General features: G+C 39.2%; 1 protein-coding gene across 2 annotated transcripts in view; it reads right to left on the reverse strand.

Annotated features, from left to right (window-relative positions):
* Positions 1-17,034, reverse strand: part of LOC106909672 (transcription initiation factor TFIID subunit 4) — a 103,208-nt gene that overhangs the window by 13,425 nt on the left and 72,749 nt on the right. The window lies entirely within an intron of this gene.

Consider the following 17,034-nt stretch of genomic DNA (forward strand, 5'->3'; position numbering starts at 1 on the left):
AACTTCAAACTTTCCTGCCTGGAAACACAATCTCGCTTTTGTTTCGCCACTCTTTTTCTTTTCAACCGGAGAGAAACAAAAGCCTGTGTAAAAGAAATCCATAGGAGGAAACGAAGACGTTGTGTTTAATCTGTTTAATTAAAATATACTGAACAGGGATAGCTAACCGACTTGTTATAAATACTACAAAGGCTTTACAGCCACACTCTATGAATAACTGTTTTATCTCATGAGTTTTGTCATGTTTTGGGGTTTTAAGTTATCTCCTTATTCTTTCCATGTTGGTGTGTTACGGGTCTGTGCCGGTTCTCTGATTTCCCATTGAACATCCAAAGTGCAAGGAGTTGGGACAACTTTCTGCTTTTCTTTAACTGGTTTGCAACCTTGCTCTCCTACGCTCTAAATTTACTTTTTCTCTGATAGATCCTCTTCAAAGTTTTTGATCTTGGATTGGCTTCACAGCATCTGCAGGATTTCCTGCTGTGCAGACTGTTTTTTTTTTAAAGCCTGTATTCAGATCTTTCACACCACTTTAAGATATCAAATTATCAAAATAATTTATGTTACTGTCAAGTTTACATGCAGGTCCATCTATGGAGCACTTTCAAGATGCCAATGAGACAACAGACCCAACAATCCAGCAGACGAACTGAATGCTGCAAGTACAGAGAATCATTTCAGTAGGGATATAATTTCTGTATTAATACATCTAAATTGAAAACCTATCTGCTATTAAAACAATACACATTCAGAACAATACTTAATATACTGTTAAATACTACTTATTTTTTACATTCATGCATTAATAAATATTTACTATTTGCATGAAGACCATAATCCAGTAAACAACCAGAGAAAGGCTTTACTAAATGTTTCTTTGTGCTTCCACAGCAAGGATACGAGAAACTGAGAAACTTCTCAGTTTGCCTGATAACCTGGTCAATTAACACAGGCCAAGTATCTTTGACTACATAAAGTATCAGAAGTAGAACTTTTGCAACATTAAATATTCAAGGCGTTTCATATATAAAATGAACCCAATTAGAGTTAAAATAGGAGAAGTGTAATGAGTCTCTAGTCAGAATGCTTGTCTTCAGAACTACCCACTAATGAGCCTATGTTGGTTTTCCGCACTTTACTTTCAGTGGTGTGGCACTGTCATTTCAGCTGGTTTTTAATTTTTAATTCAAGTTGAATGAGAGGGCGGTGACTGAGTTAATAATCAAGGCAACGGGGTGTTTTGCAGCCGATGGATAGCTGGGAGAAGTTGCCAAATGAGCCTCGTGGTCCACTCTTTGATGTCTTTGCGAAACGCTTGCAAGTAGGAACAACCAGTTAACAAAAAGCCTATCAGTTCAGAGTGGTATTGAGCATAAATGACCACAATGAGGAGAATGCTTCCTGCAAATGGCCTAATTAGGGAGAATAGTAGGCTGGCAAAGTGGTATGACACTGAGATTGTGCGTAGTAACACACACTAAACTTGAGAATGAGATAAAGCATCAAAAGACAGGATGGATCCCTCCGCTCTGCAGACGTGTGCTCCGCTCTGAGCTGTCACTCTTCACATGAACCCTCCTATGAGCAGTGGCACATTTCACTTAACAACAAAAAGAACGTACCGAGGGCCCACAGCAGACACCCCAGTAAAAGGATTAGAGAGCATGTTTACGGCGAGGGATCACACTATGCACCAGCCCTTGATCTCAAATTGATGTTAATGGGGCCCATTTTTGACATCTTTTAGCCATCCCAGACTCAGTTCCAGTGCCGCTGACATTGGTCCCAGTGCACACAGTGTGGCGCCTGCAAACTACATGCTGCAGAAAAATGGCTGTTCCAATTAAGATCCAAGCTCTTTTGGGGAAGAGGGTAGAGTTTCATGTTTTATAAAAATGCCCCAGAAAGACAAAACGGAGTAACTCTGAGAGCTACTGTGACCCCCAGTGTCATTCTTTTTTATCACACTTAAAACAAATGCTTTTAACAATCTGAGCATTTATAAAAGTAATGCAAATTTAATATAAATGACCTACTTGTCCAATACTTTTCTTTGCAAGCAGAGAGAGTGGTACATTTTGTAGTTCAATGACACTGAAATAGTTTTAGGGTTTTACAAGATTAGGAAAACGTGCATTTATGTTCTGTTTAATAGCATGATGATGATGATGATGATAGCCAAGTTAAGTCAAGTGAAGTTCAATTGTAGAGCACATTTCAGCAAAAAGGCAGTTCAAAGTGCTTTATATCATAAAGACATAATACAGTAACCATTTATGACACAAATTCACAACAACCATCAAGCAATTATGCATCAAATATATTATCAATGTTTTAGTTATCAGGAATCAAAGGCAACTCTAAACAGGTGGATTTTTGGCCTTGATTTTAAGCAGTACTTTTCAAATAATGGGGCGCGTGAAGCAGGTCTTTAATCACTTTAACTGATAAACAAACCTCCGGTCACTAGGTGGCAGCAGTGTTCAAACTAATCATCAGGCAACCTCCGGTCACTAGGTGGCAGCAGTGTTCAAACTAATCATCAGGCAACCTCCGGTCACTAGGTGGCAGCAGTGTTCAAACTAATCATCAGGCTGCCTGTTCAAGCCAGTAGAAGTAGCTACACAGCACTGTTGTAAACGGAGGGAAAAAAATACAAAACCAAACCAAACAAAAATAATAAAAACGGACCAAAGGATACAGGGCTGGATGTTTTGAAATATATCTACCGTTATAGAGGAGAGATGGAGAAGTTTGACAGTGAAAAGAAAAAAAAGCTTCGTGATATGTAACGTGACCCACTCAGCAAGTCTGGTTCTTTCTGTTAAATAAAAAGTTTTTCAAGCAATCGTTTCAAAGTCCTGGGGCTGAAAATTTGCTTCTGATGTGCTGAAATATTTAGTACTTACTCATTTGTTAACCAGTACCAACTATAATCTTACAAGACCCTCAGTATTCCGCAATTTAGTGCAGTATGGTGAAAAGTTATAAAATTACGACTTTGTTCTCATCCAACTTTACTCGTATTTAAACCCCAAATCAAAAACTCAGAGCCCGGCCCTTATCATAAGCCAGTAACTGTAGCTCACAGAAAAAGGACAGGAAGTAGGTGAAACATATATTTTTATTGTTAATGCAAACTGTTATGCACTTTTCATTTCTTCTCATCTGACAAGCTGGGATATAAGTAATATTGCTGCAAATTTTTCAACAATAAATGTTAACTATATACCTTGTGAAAAACTAAACCGAAGAAGCTGATAAGTAACCAGTGCTTATAGTTGTAAACTATATACTATACTATACTATATACCTATATTAGGTCTAAAAATGCAAATCCCAGTGAATCATTTGCACTTTTTCAAATGGAGTAGTCTTGATTAAATGTTAGTGCTTCACTCAATAAACTGACTTTAGAAATTATTTTGAGGCTTAGAACAATAAAACAGCAGATTAAGGTCATACGATGCTGGAGCCAGTGGTTTGTACAACAATTTATTAAATATTAACAGATTTGCAATAGTATTTAAATTCTAGGGAGGGAAGGGAACTGAGCTTGGGAGGTGGGGTAGGGGTGAAAAAAATTATGATCCCTAGGGGGGGAAATGACAGGAAATTATTGAGAAACACTGATTTAAAGGAACGTTGTGTTTCAGCATCTTTGCAGTTTTCTGGAAGTTTGTTCCAGATTTGTGATGCAAAGAAGCTGAATTCTGCTTCTCCGTGTTAGGTTCTGGTTCTGGGAATGCAGAGCAGACCCGAACCAGAAGATCAACAACAACAGATCTTCATAGTACTAAGCCGTTCAGCGATTTATAAACTAACAACTGTATTTTTAAAGTCTATTCTCTGAGCTACAAGGAAGCTGGTGTAAGGACATTACAATTGGGGTGATGTGCTTCATTTTCCTGGTTTTGTCAGAATGTGAGCAGAAGAGTTCTGGATCAGCTGCAGCTGTCTGATTTTTTTTTTTAGGCAGACCTGTGAAGACACTGTTGCAGTAAACAATGCGACTAAAGATAAACACATGGATGAGCTGCTCCCGATTTTACTGGGTCATTAGTCCTTTAAAGCTAGAAACAACAGGAGAGGGCAGAGATGGTAACGTGTCTCTTAAGGTTCAGGTCTGAGTCCATCATTACACCCAGATTTTGGGCTGCATGCTGACTCTTGATCATTTCTACTGAGGTCCAAAAATGATAACTTCAGTTTTGTTTCTGTTCAGCTGGAGAAAGTTATGGAAAATTATTACACACATTTCCCCCTCTTAGCTTCGTTTTCCATGATCAAGATTACCCTACCACTTTCCATGACCTTAAGGACTTTGGCCACCTAAATTAGACACACTGAGTCCATCCAACTGGTAAAATTTACTGTTTGCATGCAGGGCGTTTTTTTTTTTTTTTTTTTTTAATTGTTTTTTTTTGTGTTGTTTACACTGTCGGTGAAAGGTTTGTCTGAAATAAACTAAACTAAACTAAAAAAAAAAAAACTAAAAAACATGTCTCACTTAAGAATTTAATTTAAAAAAAAATATTTATTTTTTCAGTAATTCAATACAAAGTTATGCTATCAACAGATTAAGAACAGCCAGAAAAAGCCATTGCTAGAGAAGAGGGCTGTTAAAACTATTCTATTCAAAAATAAAACTATTCAGTGGAACTTGAGTGGCAGAAAAATGTTTGGTTGAAAAAAGTGCAGAAGCAATAGGGAGAGCCAAAGCTTTGAATTTTGAGGATTGGTCAGCAAATCACATTCAACAGCTTGGAGGAGATTGAAAAGGCATGGATATTGGCTGGAGTCAGTGCTTCAAGAGCCACATTACTTTTTACAAGCCACTCCTGAACCAGAGAAACACAAGCATCTTGCCTGCCTACGGATAAAAGAACAAAAAGGTTGTTTCTCAGTGGTCCAAAGTCCTCGTTTCAGATTAAAGTAATTTTTTTAATCTGTTAATCAAAGTTCCGGTTTCTGACGGATGAGTAAAGAACAGAATTGAAGTCATTCAAGGTCCAGTGTGAACGCCTTCGTGTACACACTGATATTGCAGTGATGACAGCCATTCTATATATAAAGCAGCTCTACATTGTAGCATTAATAAGAAATCCAGTTGATTGTGGGGGTGAAATGGGAGACTGTATTGTGAGATTTGTTCCCATTGTGAGTTTCCTGAAGGCTTCATTCCTAACATCAGATTCTCCTTCCACAGGCCCACAAGGCTTCCTTCCTACCTGCAGAGCATTTTGGCAACCTGATTTAATATTTCGCATACAACAGCATCCTTTTTCAGCAGCTGTGTCTGTGTGTGTATAGCGCTTATCTACATATTGACTCGGTTTAAATCCACACCCTTGTCTGCCATAATAATTACACATCTCATAAAAGAAGGTGCTGAATGCTTCCTCCACCTGAGGCGGGCAGCCGCAGGAGTTGCCCACCGGCGCCCTCAAACAGGCCGTGGGCGCTGCCTGGTATCCAAACAGCTCCAGCATTCACACAGAGCCATTACCTTCCACTGTGTAATGGCGTCTTTCTATTAGGTTTCAGCTGAAGAGAAAATGGCAACACAACAGCGACTAAATGTGTTACTCTCTAGCGGAGGAACAAGGCATTCGGAATAAGTCGAACATGTGATAAAGGGTGCTGAAGCTTGTTTGATGGGGAGAAACACATAATGTAATACTCTGGGCAATCCAGTGGTGCCTCCAAGGGAGGGCCAGAGGGGGCCATGCCCCCTCCCATTGAAAAGTGTTGGACACCCCTCCAGAGAACCATGTTCAATTGATACAAAGACGTTCAATCAAGACATATATATACATATATATATATAACTCAATGAATAAATTAATACATTATATATATAGAGATTTTTTCTTAGTTGTGCCACTCATACATTTTTACTAGGCTGGTCTGCCACCCCAATGAAAATACGATCTGTTCAAGTTTTGGGAACAACCTAAATTGACAGGCAAGTAGTAAGCGGCCACATCCAGCTAGGCACAACTTCCCCGAAGTTCTGTCACTGGAGTCTGTTCATTAGTCTGACAATTACATAATTTATGCAGTCTAAAAAATACATGTGATCATGAATCAAAATCAGAGTGAGAGGTTAGGTAACGCCGCATACCAGTCGGCACAAACACCAGTGGAGCATTTGATACAGCTAAAAATATTTGTCTTTATCTGTTCGTTCATATCTGATGATATTCAAGCGTCTGAATTCTGCTGAGATTATTTGTCAAAAACGCCTGAATTTTACAGCTAATTGGCCTCCCTAATTAGCACAGGATGTCTAATTCCCATTGCAGTCAGTGTGCTAAATGGTAAAGCTTTAGCGAGCGGATGCCACTCCTTCCAGTTGTAGGAGAAAGGCTCTCTGTGCAAGCCGAGCTACCACTGTACATTACACACTCAATGATCGATTCTAAATCTTAATTAGGGAAAGGACAAACAAGCAAAGAGGCTTAATGAACTGTGTACCTTGTCAAACAGCTGGATGATTATATTTATTGAAATATATGTTAAATTTAATGATCTGGGCAATTAGCTGCATACCCCCTGTGTAATCTCTGAGGGACAGAAAGGGGCCAGGGAGGCAAGCACGGGGGCCACAGACCTAATGGAAAGCAGCTGACAAATATTTGTCATCCCCAGAGTGCTGAAAAATGCATCAGACGATGTTGCGTTTCAAAATCAAGATGTCAGAGCGGTAACAATCCCTGGTGTGCTTCAGTCTCATGCAGCCAGTGTAACACGGCTCTTTCCTGCTCTCCCTCTGCTTGGCTGGGACCTCGTTTTATTTAACGATCTGAGATATTCTACAAAAACAATACAGAAACATAACAAAAGATTTCTAAAAGTGGGCTCAGTCGTCATTATCAGTGTCCCTTTTTCATGGCCATCCATTCCTAACTTTTTTTTTTTTTTTTCTAAATTGGTCAAATGGAAAGCGAGGGGGGAAAAAAATTAAGCTGAGCCGAAAAGTGCGACTTGGATTTAATATTTTATAATTGCCAAGGGACATTCTAAGATCAATGAATTTTTGCCCGGGACGCACATCAGAAAGAGATGTACTTCAGTCTTTTTAGGGAACATTGGTCTATTTAATTCCAGTGTCTGATGCATGAGAAATATGCCTTCCTTGGCCTCCTTCTTCTTCCCCGGGCGCTGCTGCAGGCAGACATTACCACTTTTAATGGGCCGCCATGAGAAGAGGCAAGTCAGCCAATAACCCATCCTCACTAATGGATCGCTTTGTTTGTTCTTTCTCATTGTTTTTTTCTCTAAAGCTAATTTTAGATGCTCTGTTTTCCTGTTAAAAGACAAAACAGGGTATTGTTTTACAATATTTTGACAGAAACAAAGGAATAGGAATGAATAATTTTCAGAAAAAGGAGTAAAATAATAATTTACACAAGCCTCTTCATCTGTGATCTGTATCCGGCTGGTCAGATGTTTGGATGTGTACAACTCACTTACAATAAATTTGTTACGCATTTTCTAAAAATGCTGCATTACTGCATAACATGGAACCATAACCATAAAGTGATAACTTTGAAGACACCTGCTCCATCTTCACCACTGAGTCAGCCCCTTAACTGCTTGTTTGTTATACGACCCCCTGGGAAGTTGAATGCACATCAATCTGCCATGCCGCTACACTGATGAGTGGGAGTCGGCAGACGTTCAATATCTGTAGCCGAGCTAGAATGAAATAAAAGTTGTGCAACATGCAGCTAATTTCTGAGAATTTTCTCAAAGTCCTTTGTAAGGACAGCTTTTTGTTGGATATACAAGGATCTCTTCATTAAAACACTGAAAATTGCTTTTAAAAAAAAAGTTATGGTGAAGACTGATAAGCTGAAAAACATAATAAATCAAGAGTTTAGAGAAGAGGAGCTATTCTTTATGTTATGACTTTTTTTTTATTCCATATTACCCTTGCTCCTCACTCATCATTGGCACTTCACCCCCTTACAGATGAAAGATCTCTGCCAGGTGTTTATTTCTTTCTCCATTTATAAATCCAGACAGACAATGAAGGATGAATAAAGTATAAAGCTTAAAAAAAGAAAAACACGTTAAATATAAGAAGTTTCTTGAATAAGCTGTAATAGAAAAAACCCTCCAGTCTCTCTAGGGCACCTCTGTAAAACCTTCAGCGGTTCCATGTTGACAATTTCATTAGCAGCTATTGTGCTCCAAAATTTTCAAGTCATTTGGTAACGTTATCACAAGTTAAGAACCAGAAAGTGGCAGGCGAGGGGGCTTGCATCCCTCCCAGAAGGAGAATATTTCAGCACTTAAAGAAAGGCAAAGCAGCGACTCAGGCATTTTCGGAGCTTTTTCCTATGAGAAAGTGAAGGCGTAGGATGAGCAGAGATGATTTGCACAGTGCGGTATAGCATAGTGAGGGGCCCACGATGTTAGGCTGTCCCCACGTCCCTGGCCAGCAGGCTAGCTAGAGAGCCAGCCATTACCGGTACGCCTCCAAAGGAAGCAAGGCAGAGGGGAAAAAATGCAGCAAATTTCATTCCTCAGAAATTTAATTATATCAAGATTAACAAGGGAGGTAATTAATTTCTTTAAGATGAGTATCTATTAATTGCCAGGGGCTCAACTTTGTTGTCAGAATCGTATATTTAACCATTATTCTAGGGCAAAGTTTTACAGGCAAAAATGAGGGGGTTCACTACTTTGCTGTGAATATAAATATATAAAACATTCTTATCTAAATAAAAAAGATTAGTGTTAACACTCCTATGTTAATGGACACACATATATATGTATATATAGTTAAATTCAAAGTCATTCAAAAGAGAGCGGCACAAATGCATCAATTTTGCATCATTATTTAAAATCTTTAGGAAAAGGTATCAGTTTACATGCAGCGCTTTGATTCGACTACTTGTGGATAACAGATATATTTCGATTATTGGACTGACTAGAAACTTAAACTCACCGTACTGAAAAAGCTCTTTAAAAGTGGAGACTTCAGTATGGAGTACTTGAAAGAAACCAGGTGGAGCTATAATCCTTTAATACGTGAATCAAAATTTCCACTGAAGCATGAATAGCTAAGGTTGATCTGTTTCACCATGTCCAATACGACAATTAGTGAGGAATGCTTTCTTATCTTCCAATATGCACTTTTACCTTATATGAAAAATTTGATTATCGACAAAATCATTGGTTGTGCTTAAGTTAGGTTAAGTAGTTAGCTGGTTGTTCTTGACTTTCTTTATGCTTTGTTTAAAAAATATTAATAATAATAATAAACATTCATCCAATGTAAAATACACATGCTTTTGCTGTTTCTAGGGAATTAGTAATTAGTCTTATTAGTGGGAATCAAGCATCCGGGTCAACAAATTATTTTGTTTCTGTGTTTTAATACATTTTGAGATTGATTTATAATCTTAAACCTTAATGTAATTCTGCTGCAATATCTAACTTTATTAAATAACAAAGATTTCCTTTAAAATGTGCAACAACCCATCACATAGTTTGACCAAATTATCTAGAAAAGAGGAAACAAAAGTAGTTCACACAAGTGAAGACTCAACCAATATATTCCTCTTCTCATGCGAGTGCTGTGGTTGAATTTTAATTGCTTTAAACTGCAGCGCAGAGAGCATAAAGCAGCTATGAGAACCACTTTGCTTTGCATTGAATAGGGGGAGTAAAAACTGGCAAAGTGCATTGTGTGAAAGCTCTAAGAAGACATGGCATATGGCCAAGAGACCCAAAAAGCTCCCTAACCACTCAATTCTGTCTGCTTTGTGCCCTCAGTGGATTTACTCAATTGCCTTAAGATGTGAAGTCAAACTAACATTATAAACATCTTGACATGATGAAACCGATAGCAGCCTCTATGTGCCCTCTTTAATCGTATTTATGGAGTATATACAGTGGAAAAGCCCACACAGGAATCTTTATGTTTTATTACATCCTGATATAAGTCAAGCTAAAGTCATAGCTATGCATTCTATCCTGAGTTATGTAAATAAATACGTCCACGCTATAGCTAATAGACAGTAAATGTCAAGGCACCCCAAGAAATTAGCAGAGGCTTCCAAATGAAAAACAGCAACATTTCATAAAAAACAAAGTTAAGTTAGCTGCCTTTTCCACCTCAAACAGGAATAATTAGGTTCCCATGGCACGGTAAATAAAAGTGGACATCAGTGTTTCTTTACAACTTTTTAACCAAGTTCTAACCAGAATGCTGAGGGTAGAGCAGTGGACAGTGATGGAATGGAAGGGAAAAGATGGAGAGGAGGAGTCTGATTTTCCCTCTACCGCCACTCAGCTGGCTTGTTTCCTTCTTAACCAAACAGCCTGGTTGGCCCTGGTCCTCTGAGTCCTCGCAAACCCCCTCCCTCCAGCTCCGGAACCGTCCTACTCTCAGAGTTTCCTGTTTGTCTGGTTGAAGACCTGGCCGTTTTGCTCCCAAGCGGCACATTGCGAGGGACAAAGGAGGAGGGGCGGGCGAAGGAGAGAAGCACAAGACAGAAGGACAGAGGGGAGGTTGGCGGGGAGAAGGCAAAGGGAGAGACACTGAACACTCCCGAGTTGGGATTGATTTACTTCATTAACCAAGATTACAAGTTTAACTTACAAACCAGAGGTCAAAATTTCTCATTAACAAGGGGACCGTGGAGAACCTCGGGGCTTGGAGACCACTCTTATTACTGACTACACATTTCAATCTGTCTTTGATGTTCCATGTCTGCCTTTCTACCCCCACTTTCCCCCTCCTATTTTTTGGCAGCGAGGTTGATTTTAATTGTAGCTATAGAACAGAGCATAGTTTGCCTGTAAGCCAGCCTCCACATCTGTAGTGAGTGCAGCTTTAGTGATATTGGGTGCAGTCCATAGCTTGGGGCTAATTTTAATGGTGCCCCCCCTCCCCTCCTTCTCCTTCCTCCTTCATTGGAGACTCAGATTGTTTTCCACGTGATTCCTGTTAATTTAGCTGGAGGAAAGGGCATCAGTTTTCCTTGTGCTTTTCCCCCCGCGCTCTCCCAATGCCTCTCACTCTATTGCCTCACTCCTTCTTTCTGATCTACAGCCTCAAAGAAAGAAGGTGAAATGAATTCAAATGGAAAAATAGACTGTGCTCACTATTAAATCCCTCGCCTACCTTTGTCCCTAGCATTGCGCCTGGTCGAGACAGATAGGAGGAAGCTTACGTGGCTGTACAAACTGGGGCAATTTAGCTGGTATTGTTGCTTTTACGTCAACAAACAAAGCTCTTCCTTTGATGTGATAAATGGCCTAAGTACCTGGATGATAACTCAAAGCTCATAAATGTGTCAAGGATATTTCAAAGCACTAGGCATGTTAAACACTGCAGGACATTGTGCATCAGGGTAATTTTTACATCTCAGAACCTGTAATGCTGCCTAAGATGCGGAGAGGAGTTTCCATCTGTCTTACAAGCACTCAAAATACGAGCCACACAATTCAGATAAGATTCACCACACGGGAGAGGAGGAGATCACAAGATCTGAAAATCGATACGGGGGGAAATGAAACAGTGCAGCGTTCCAGTCATGTTAAATGTGTTAAAGGACAGAATTTAACGAGTGTGATACAGTAATGATTGTGGGTACAGATGTATTGTATTTGGCAAGCTTTCTCGCATCCTGAATACATTTTACTTTATATGGCAAACACACCACAGAATGTTCCTTTGGTTTGCCAAACACAAGAAAGCAGATCCTTACAGCTGGGCTCAGGAGAACATCAAAACATAACACTTGGTGGTGATAATCATAAGACATTGTTTTTGATATCTTTTCTTTTTACCAAAATATGAAAATGTAAAGGCAATTTTACAGCGTTCACTCAAAACCCATTGTATTATTATGACTGGCTGCGGTTTGAGCCCCTTTTGCCTTCAGATTCAATATGGTTTCTAAAACTTTCTTCAGAGTTTCTGGTTCTTAGCATGATAGCATTGTCCAGTTGCTTTGAATGAGTTAGTGGCTCATGCACAAAGTGAATCTCCTTTTCCCCAACATGCCAACAGGGCGCTGCAGAACTGACATCTGGTGACTGTGAAGGCAACTGGAGTTCAGTGAACGCATCATCATCATCATTATCATCATCAGCCACGTGATTTAAGCTTTATGATGCAATATCCTGCTGGAAGAAGCCATCATCAGATGAGTACACTGGGGTCAAAAAGGGATGGACATGGCCAGACACAAAACTCAGCATTGCTTGACTGGCAGCAGCCCAAGCAATTGATGCAAATTAGATCCATGCTGTTACCACCAAATTCTGTCCCCAGAATTTGGGGACAATTTTGGCGACATAAAACATTGAGTTTTATGTCGCCAAAAACATTGAGTTTTATGTCGCAGGTGACATAAAACTCAATGGACCAAATTTGGTGAGTCTGAGCAAATTATATCGGCAGCTTTTTGTTCTTAGCTGACAGGAAGGTCACCCAGCGTCACTTTTTGCTGCTGTAACCAATCCGTCTCAAACCGCAGTTGTCATAAGTGGTTATTTGAGCTACAGCTGCCTTGAATTTCTAACAAAAGAAACAAGGAAACAAGAAACAAGGACATCACAGTATTTTCTGTGGGCCCATTCTTTAGAAAAAATGAGACATGTCCACCTCTCTTTCCATTCTGACGCTCAGTTCAACTCCAACAAATCGTCTTCACCACATGTAGATGACTAAACTGACACCATTGTGTGAACAAGCAGTTGAACGGGTTTACCTAATAAAGTGGTTTTCAGAACACCGACTACAAGAGGTTGTACTCACAGGCACTGTGGATGGAGGGTTACGGTAGGGTTCCAGATGCTGGTGAATCATTAGAAAGCTGGCAATTAGGAAGGAGGCTTTTTAAATCTCTTTACATGCCATGCTTGCTTTAATGACGGAGTAATGTTTGAGAAAATATAGAAAATAGAGTGAATATAAATAAAAATTTTAACAGTGAATTCCTCAAATAAAAGTGTAGAAGTTTAATTAGAATATGCTTAATTACTAAAGGTTAGAGCTTAGAACAAGTGTAGCAAAGTCAACTATCAAGTTCACCATATTATGTTACAATGAAGATGGAGGCGGGTTTTATGGAAATGAATTTGAATCTATGGATTGCATTTACTTGATTTGATTAGATATTCTTTATTGGAAAAATGGTTCCTTTTTGCTCTAAAATATCACTTGTTGTGACCTGGTAATATGTAAGTAAACGGGATTAAGCTGAGTTTCACCATGTACACCTATGTGACCGCCTACCTGTGCAGTGACCCACCGCTGGGACCACAGCAGGTCCTCCAGCAGCCTCGGCCATTGGCTCTTTGAAACTAATCTGCCCTGCGGAGTCCTGTAAGACCCCCTTTGTTACCTCCTGCAGACTGGATCAGGCTGGAGACGGACTTTCCAGTCTTGACAGGCTATCAGTTTCACAGCCCATGGCCATCCACATCCAGGCACAGGCCCGAGTCCTGCAGAGCCACCCTCAAATTAAACACAGGGGGAAAGAGTGGGGGTAGGATGGTTGGGAAAAACTTATGGAGTAAAATGTTGTCACCTGAATTTCCTCGAAGTCATAAAAACCCCAAAAAGAAGTGGTGTGAATATATATTTAAAAAAAAATGGTAGGAGGATTTCAACAGGAGCTCTGCCTCTTAGTGAACAGAACAGGATCTCAACAAGACCATTATCTGACTCCTAATTTGAGCTCTGGCACAGCACTGAAGGGCTGCCTTTGTCTGGGATTAATGCGGAAAGCTCAGGATGCGATGTCAGAGGGAAATAATCAGCGTGGGCCCTTCATAACGTTGGCTGCTTGTGCTCCTGGCCAGGGCCCCCGGCTCATTTCTGTGGAGATGAAATCTATGACAAGCCCCTCAGTGAAGCTGAGAGCAGGCAACAGTCCAGTAACACCCACAGGCCTCCAGGCATCCTGTGACCCCCTTAGAAAAGTCACATTCACTTTGCTCTGGAGAAGGGAAAGAGAACGCCGCGGGGGCTTCCAGCCCATGTGAAATGAAGAAATGTGAGGAGGTGAAAACGAAGTGAAAATAAGTTAAGATTCCTCCTCCGCCCCCACTGCAATAACTCCAGAGGAGGGGCACTCTGATTTCACTTCATTATGCCTTCTAATTAAACGTGCATGGGACATTAAAACAAAGAAATAAATAAACAACTCCTTAATGTATGTTAATGCATATGTTCTGTAACTGCGTTTAGGCGAGAGGTTTGGGAAAGCTTTTTTCCCCCTCCTTTCTTTAAATGCAGCAGAAGGTCGCCGGCTAATACCCATCAGGGTAAAACATTCTGAAAGAGGTTGGCACTGCACTCAAGGACCAGAAGTAATGTTTTTATTTTGTTATTTATGCTTTTTTACCGGGTGCATTACTATGCTCCTCTGCAGCATGCTGCTGTTAAGCGAAGGATGCGAAGATGCAACTCGATAAGCAGGTTATTAAAATGGCCAATTGACATTCAATATTCAGCCTTATTTTACATTCATCATATTTACGAAGAAATATGTGGAATTTAAATGTTTCTCCTGGTGCCTAAAGGTAAATGTGACTCGCTGCAGCAACTGTGCATAACTTCACCTAAACTCATGTGTTAGAGAAATAGGATACTTCAGTCACTGCTTATGGTGCTTCAAACAGAAGACTTTTTTTTTAAACAACAGCTTAATTACAAACAGACTTGACACGTCACACTAAAGTATGTCAATGTGTTGCTTCTAAAAAGTACTTCCTGTAAGTTATTTCACTTTATTGTTACTAGGAATTTGTATTGTTCGCATTTAAATTCGGGCCATAAGTGTCTGATGATAAACAGCTTAAAACAAGACGTAACGATGTGGGGGGAAAAAATTACTTTGAGTAAATTCAATTTGGTGATCAGGATTATCATGGCTTCGTTAAAATGTGTTCAGATATGTAAACATGTTATAATGCGTTAAAGTTCTTAGAATAAGAGTGAAGATAAAGTCTCCTTGACCGTGTTGGTACATTTGAATTAAAAAATACACGTATTGCAAGATGGGTTTTTTTGTATTTGTGTATCATCTTATATGCCCTCAAACCTAATATTTTTTAACTAAACCTAAAATAAAGAGCATAAAGGAGTACAATGACAACTGAGCATTTACAGACTGAAAATGATTAGTAAATACCTAATTGTTACTGTTGGAGTGTTTGACGTTTTATTTAACATTGACCAACTTAAGTATTTGACTATATAGTAATTGTGGGAAGGTTAGGGTCTTTTTATTATCAGAAAGTCACATTTTCTAAACATTTTTTTGTGAATGTATTACCTACAAGTTGATATAGTAAATATAAAACTTTAAACACACAATATGTTATTGTGCAAACACTTTGAACAGATATTTTGAGGTTAAAACAGATAATTACCCATAAAATGATCATACCTTTTGGTGCTTTGGCTCCTCTTCCCAGTTAATTATAGATAAATAAAGATTCAATCATTTCAGCACCCTATGCAGCAATAAAATCATTTAGTCTTTGGAAAAATGATCACAAATCTTTCACATTTCCTTCTAAGCCTGCAGTCAATTTTTCAAGGAAACTTCTTGCTTGGTTTGTTGTGTAAACCATTCAAGAATTGTGAATATACCCAAAGTGTGTTATTCGGACATCACATCCACGTTTGCTCAACTAAATTATGAAGTTTGTGGTGCAGTCAAACCTTTGCGAATGTCAATATATGAATTTGTGCACGTTTGTTAGTGTGATTAGGTGAATGTGGCTGAAGTCTGACACGCTTTGAGTGGCTGGTTTAAATGGAAAAGTAACTTTTGAAAGTGTAGAAGAAACAGCCAAATAAGTTATCTTTTTTTTTTTACATAATTGAAAAAAGAACTAAGAGCTTGATTAAAAAGTTGCTTCTCAGTACAGATGCCAGTTAATATTATTTCAGCTATCCATCCGCTGATACAGCAAACAAATAATTTAATCTTTAAATGCCTGTCATTAATAAGTGGGATTAAATGTTGAGTAGGAAGTGGAATCACTCTACTGCAAAATATTTCTACCATAAACCTGCAACAAACACAACTTACTCTTCAGCTCCCTTTTACCATTCATTCTTTACAAGCAGAGACTGGTGCTATCATAAACGGACTTCAGATTTTAAAAACACTGTGCATCATCAACATCATTATTACTCCTCCTAAGAGCTGAGTTTATATCTGGCGGCCGGTTGGTTGCACAAACCACACATTGTCACTGCATCACTACCTCAAAATGTGAAGCCACCTTGACTCTGTACAAGGCAGCTGATGAGGGGCTGTGGGTATAGACTGTAATCAGCTGATTTTTACCCTCTTCACTACATCGGTTCTTTTACAAAACACACTGTGATAACAAAAAGAAGCCGTAATCCCATCTGGAAGTGCTTTGTGAATGGGGCTTATGATTCAGGTCTTTGTTGTGTTGAAAAGTAAATATCTGCTAAAGCTTGAGACTCAGCACCGTGCAAAAAGTTTGATTGTTTGACATTTTGTGCACCCATTTTTTGTTTATCCAAACTTGTCTCTTGGTTCTTTTTCCGAAAAACACACTTACAAAATGATGCACTCATTATGTTGTCTGACTGCTTGGTTACTTTAACTCATAATTTTGAAAACTGTAGCTAAATAGTTTAACCTTTATTTTATTGGAATGGAGAATTTATCAAAGTCAAAGGTGTTTTGGTGCTCTGTTCTCTTTAATGACACTCATACCTTCTCTTTTGATGTGGTTCTTGTAATGGCTGGCGTCGAGTGACCGAGACCACATTTTGCCATGGTAACACACACACAAACAAGACTTACAAGGTGAAACCAATACCAGCCGCACCATAATGATTAGCAGTGATTCCTGTTTGAACCTGAAACAATATGTGCAACTTTTTTTTTTTCTTATCAGTAAACAATATCATTTTCAGGAGTCAGAGAAGGTGAAATGGCTAAAAGGTCAAGGAATGCATCAGAAGTGCAACGTGCAGTAAACACTGATAAAAGTCCTCTGGTCTGA

Source organism: Poecilia mexicana, unplaced genomic scaffold (assembly GCF_051168715.1).
Source record: "Poecilia mexicana isolate PSO_F unplaced genomic scaffold, ASM5116871v1 scaffold_3, whole genome shotgun sequence".
In the NCBI taxonomy this organism is placed as follows: Eukaryota; Metazoa; Chordata; class Actinopteri; order Cyprinodontiformes; family Poeciliidae; genus Poecilia; species Poecilia mexicana.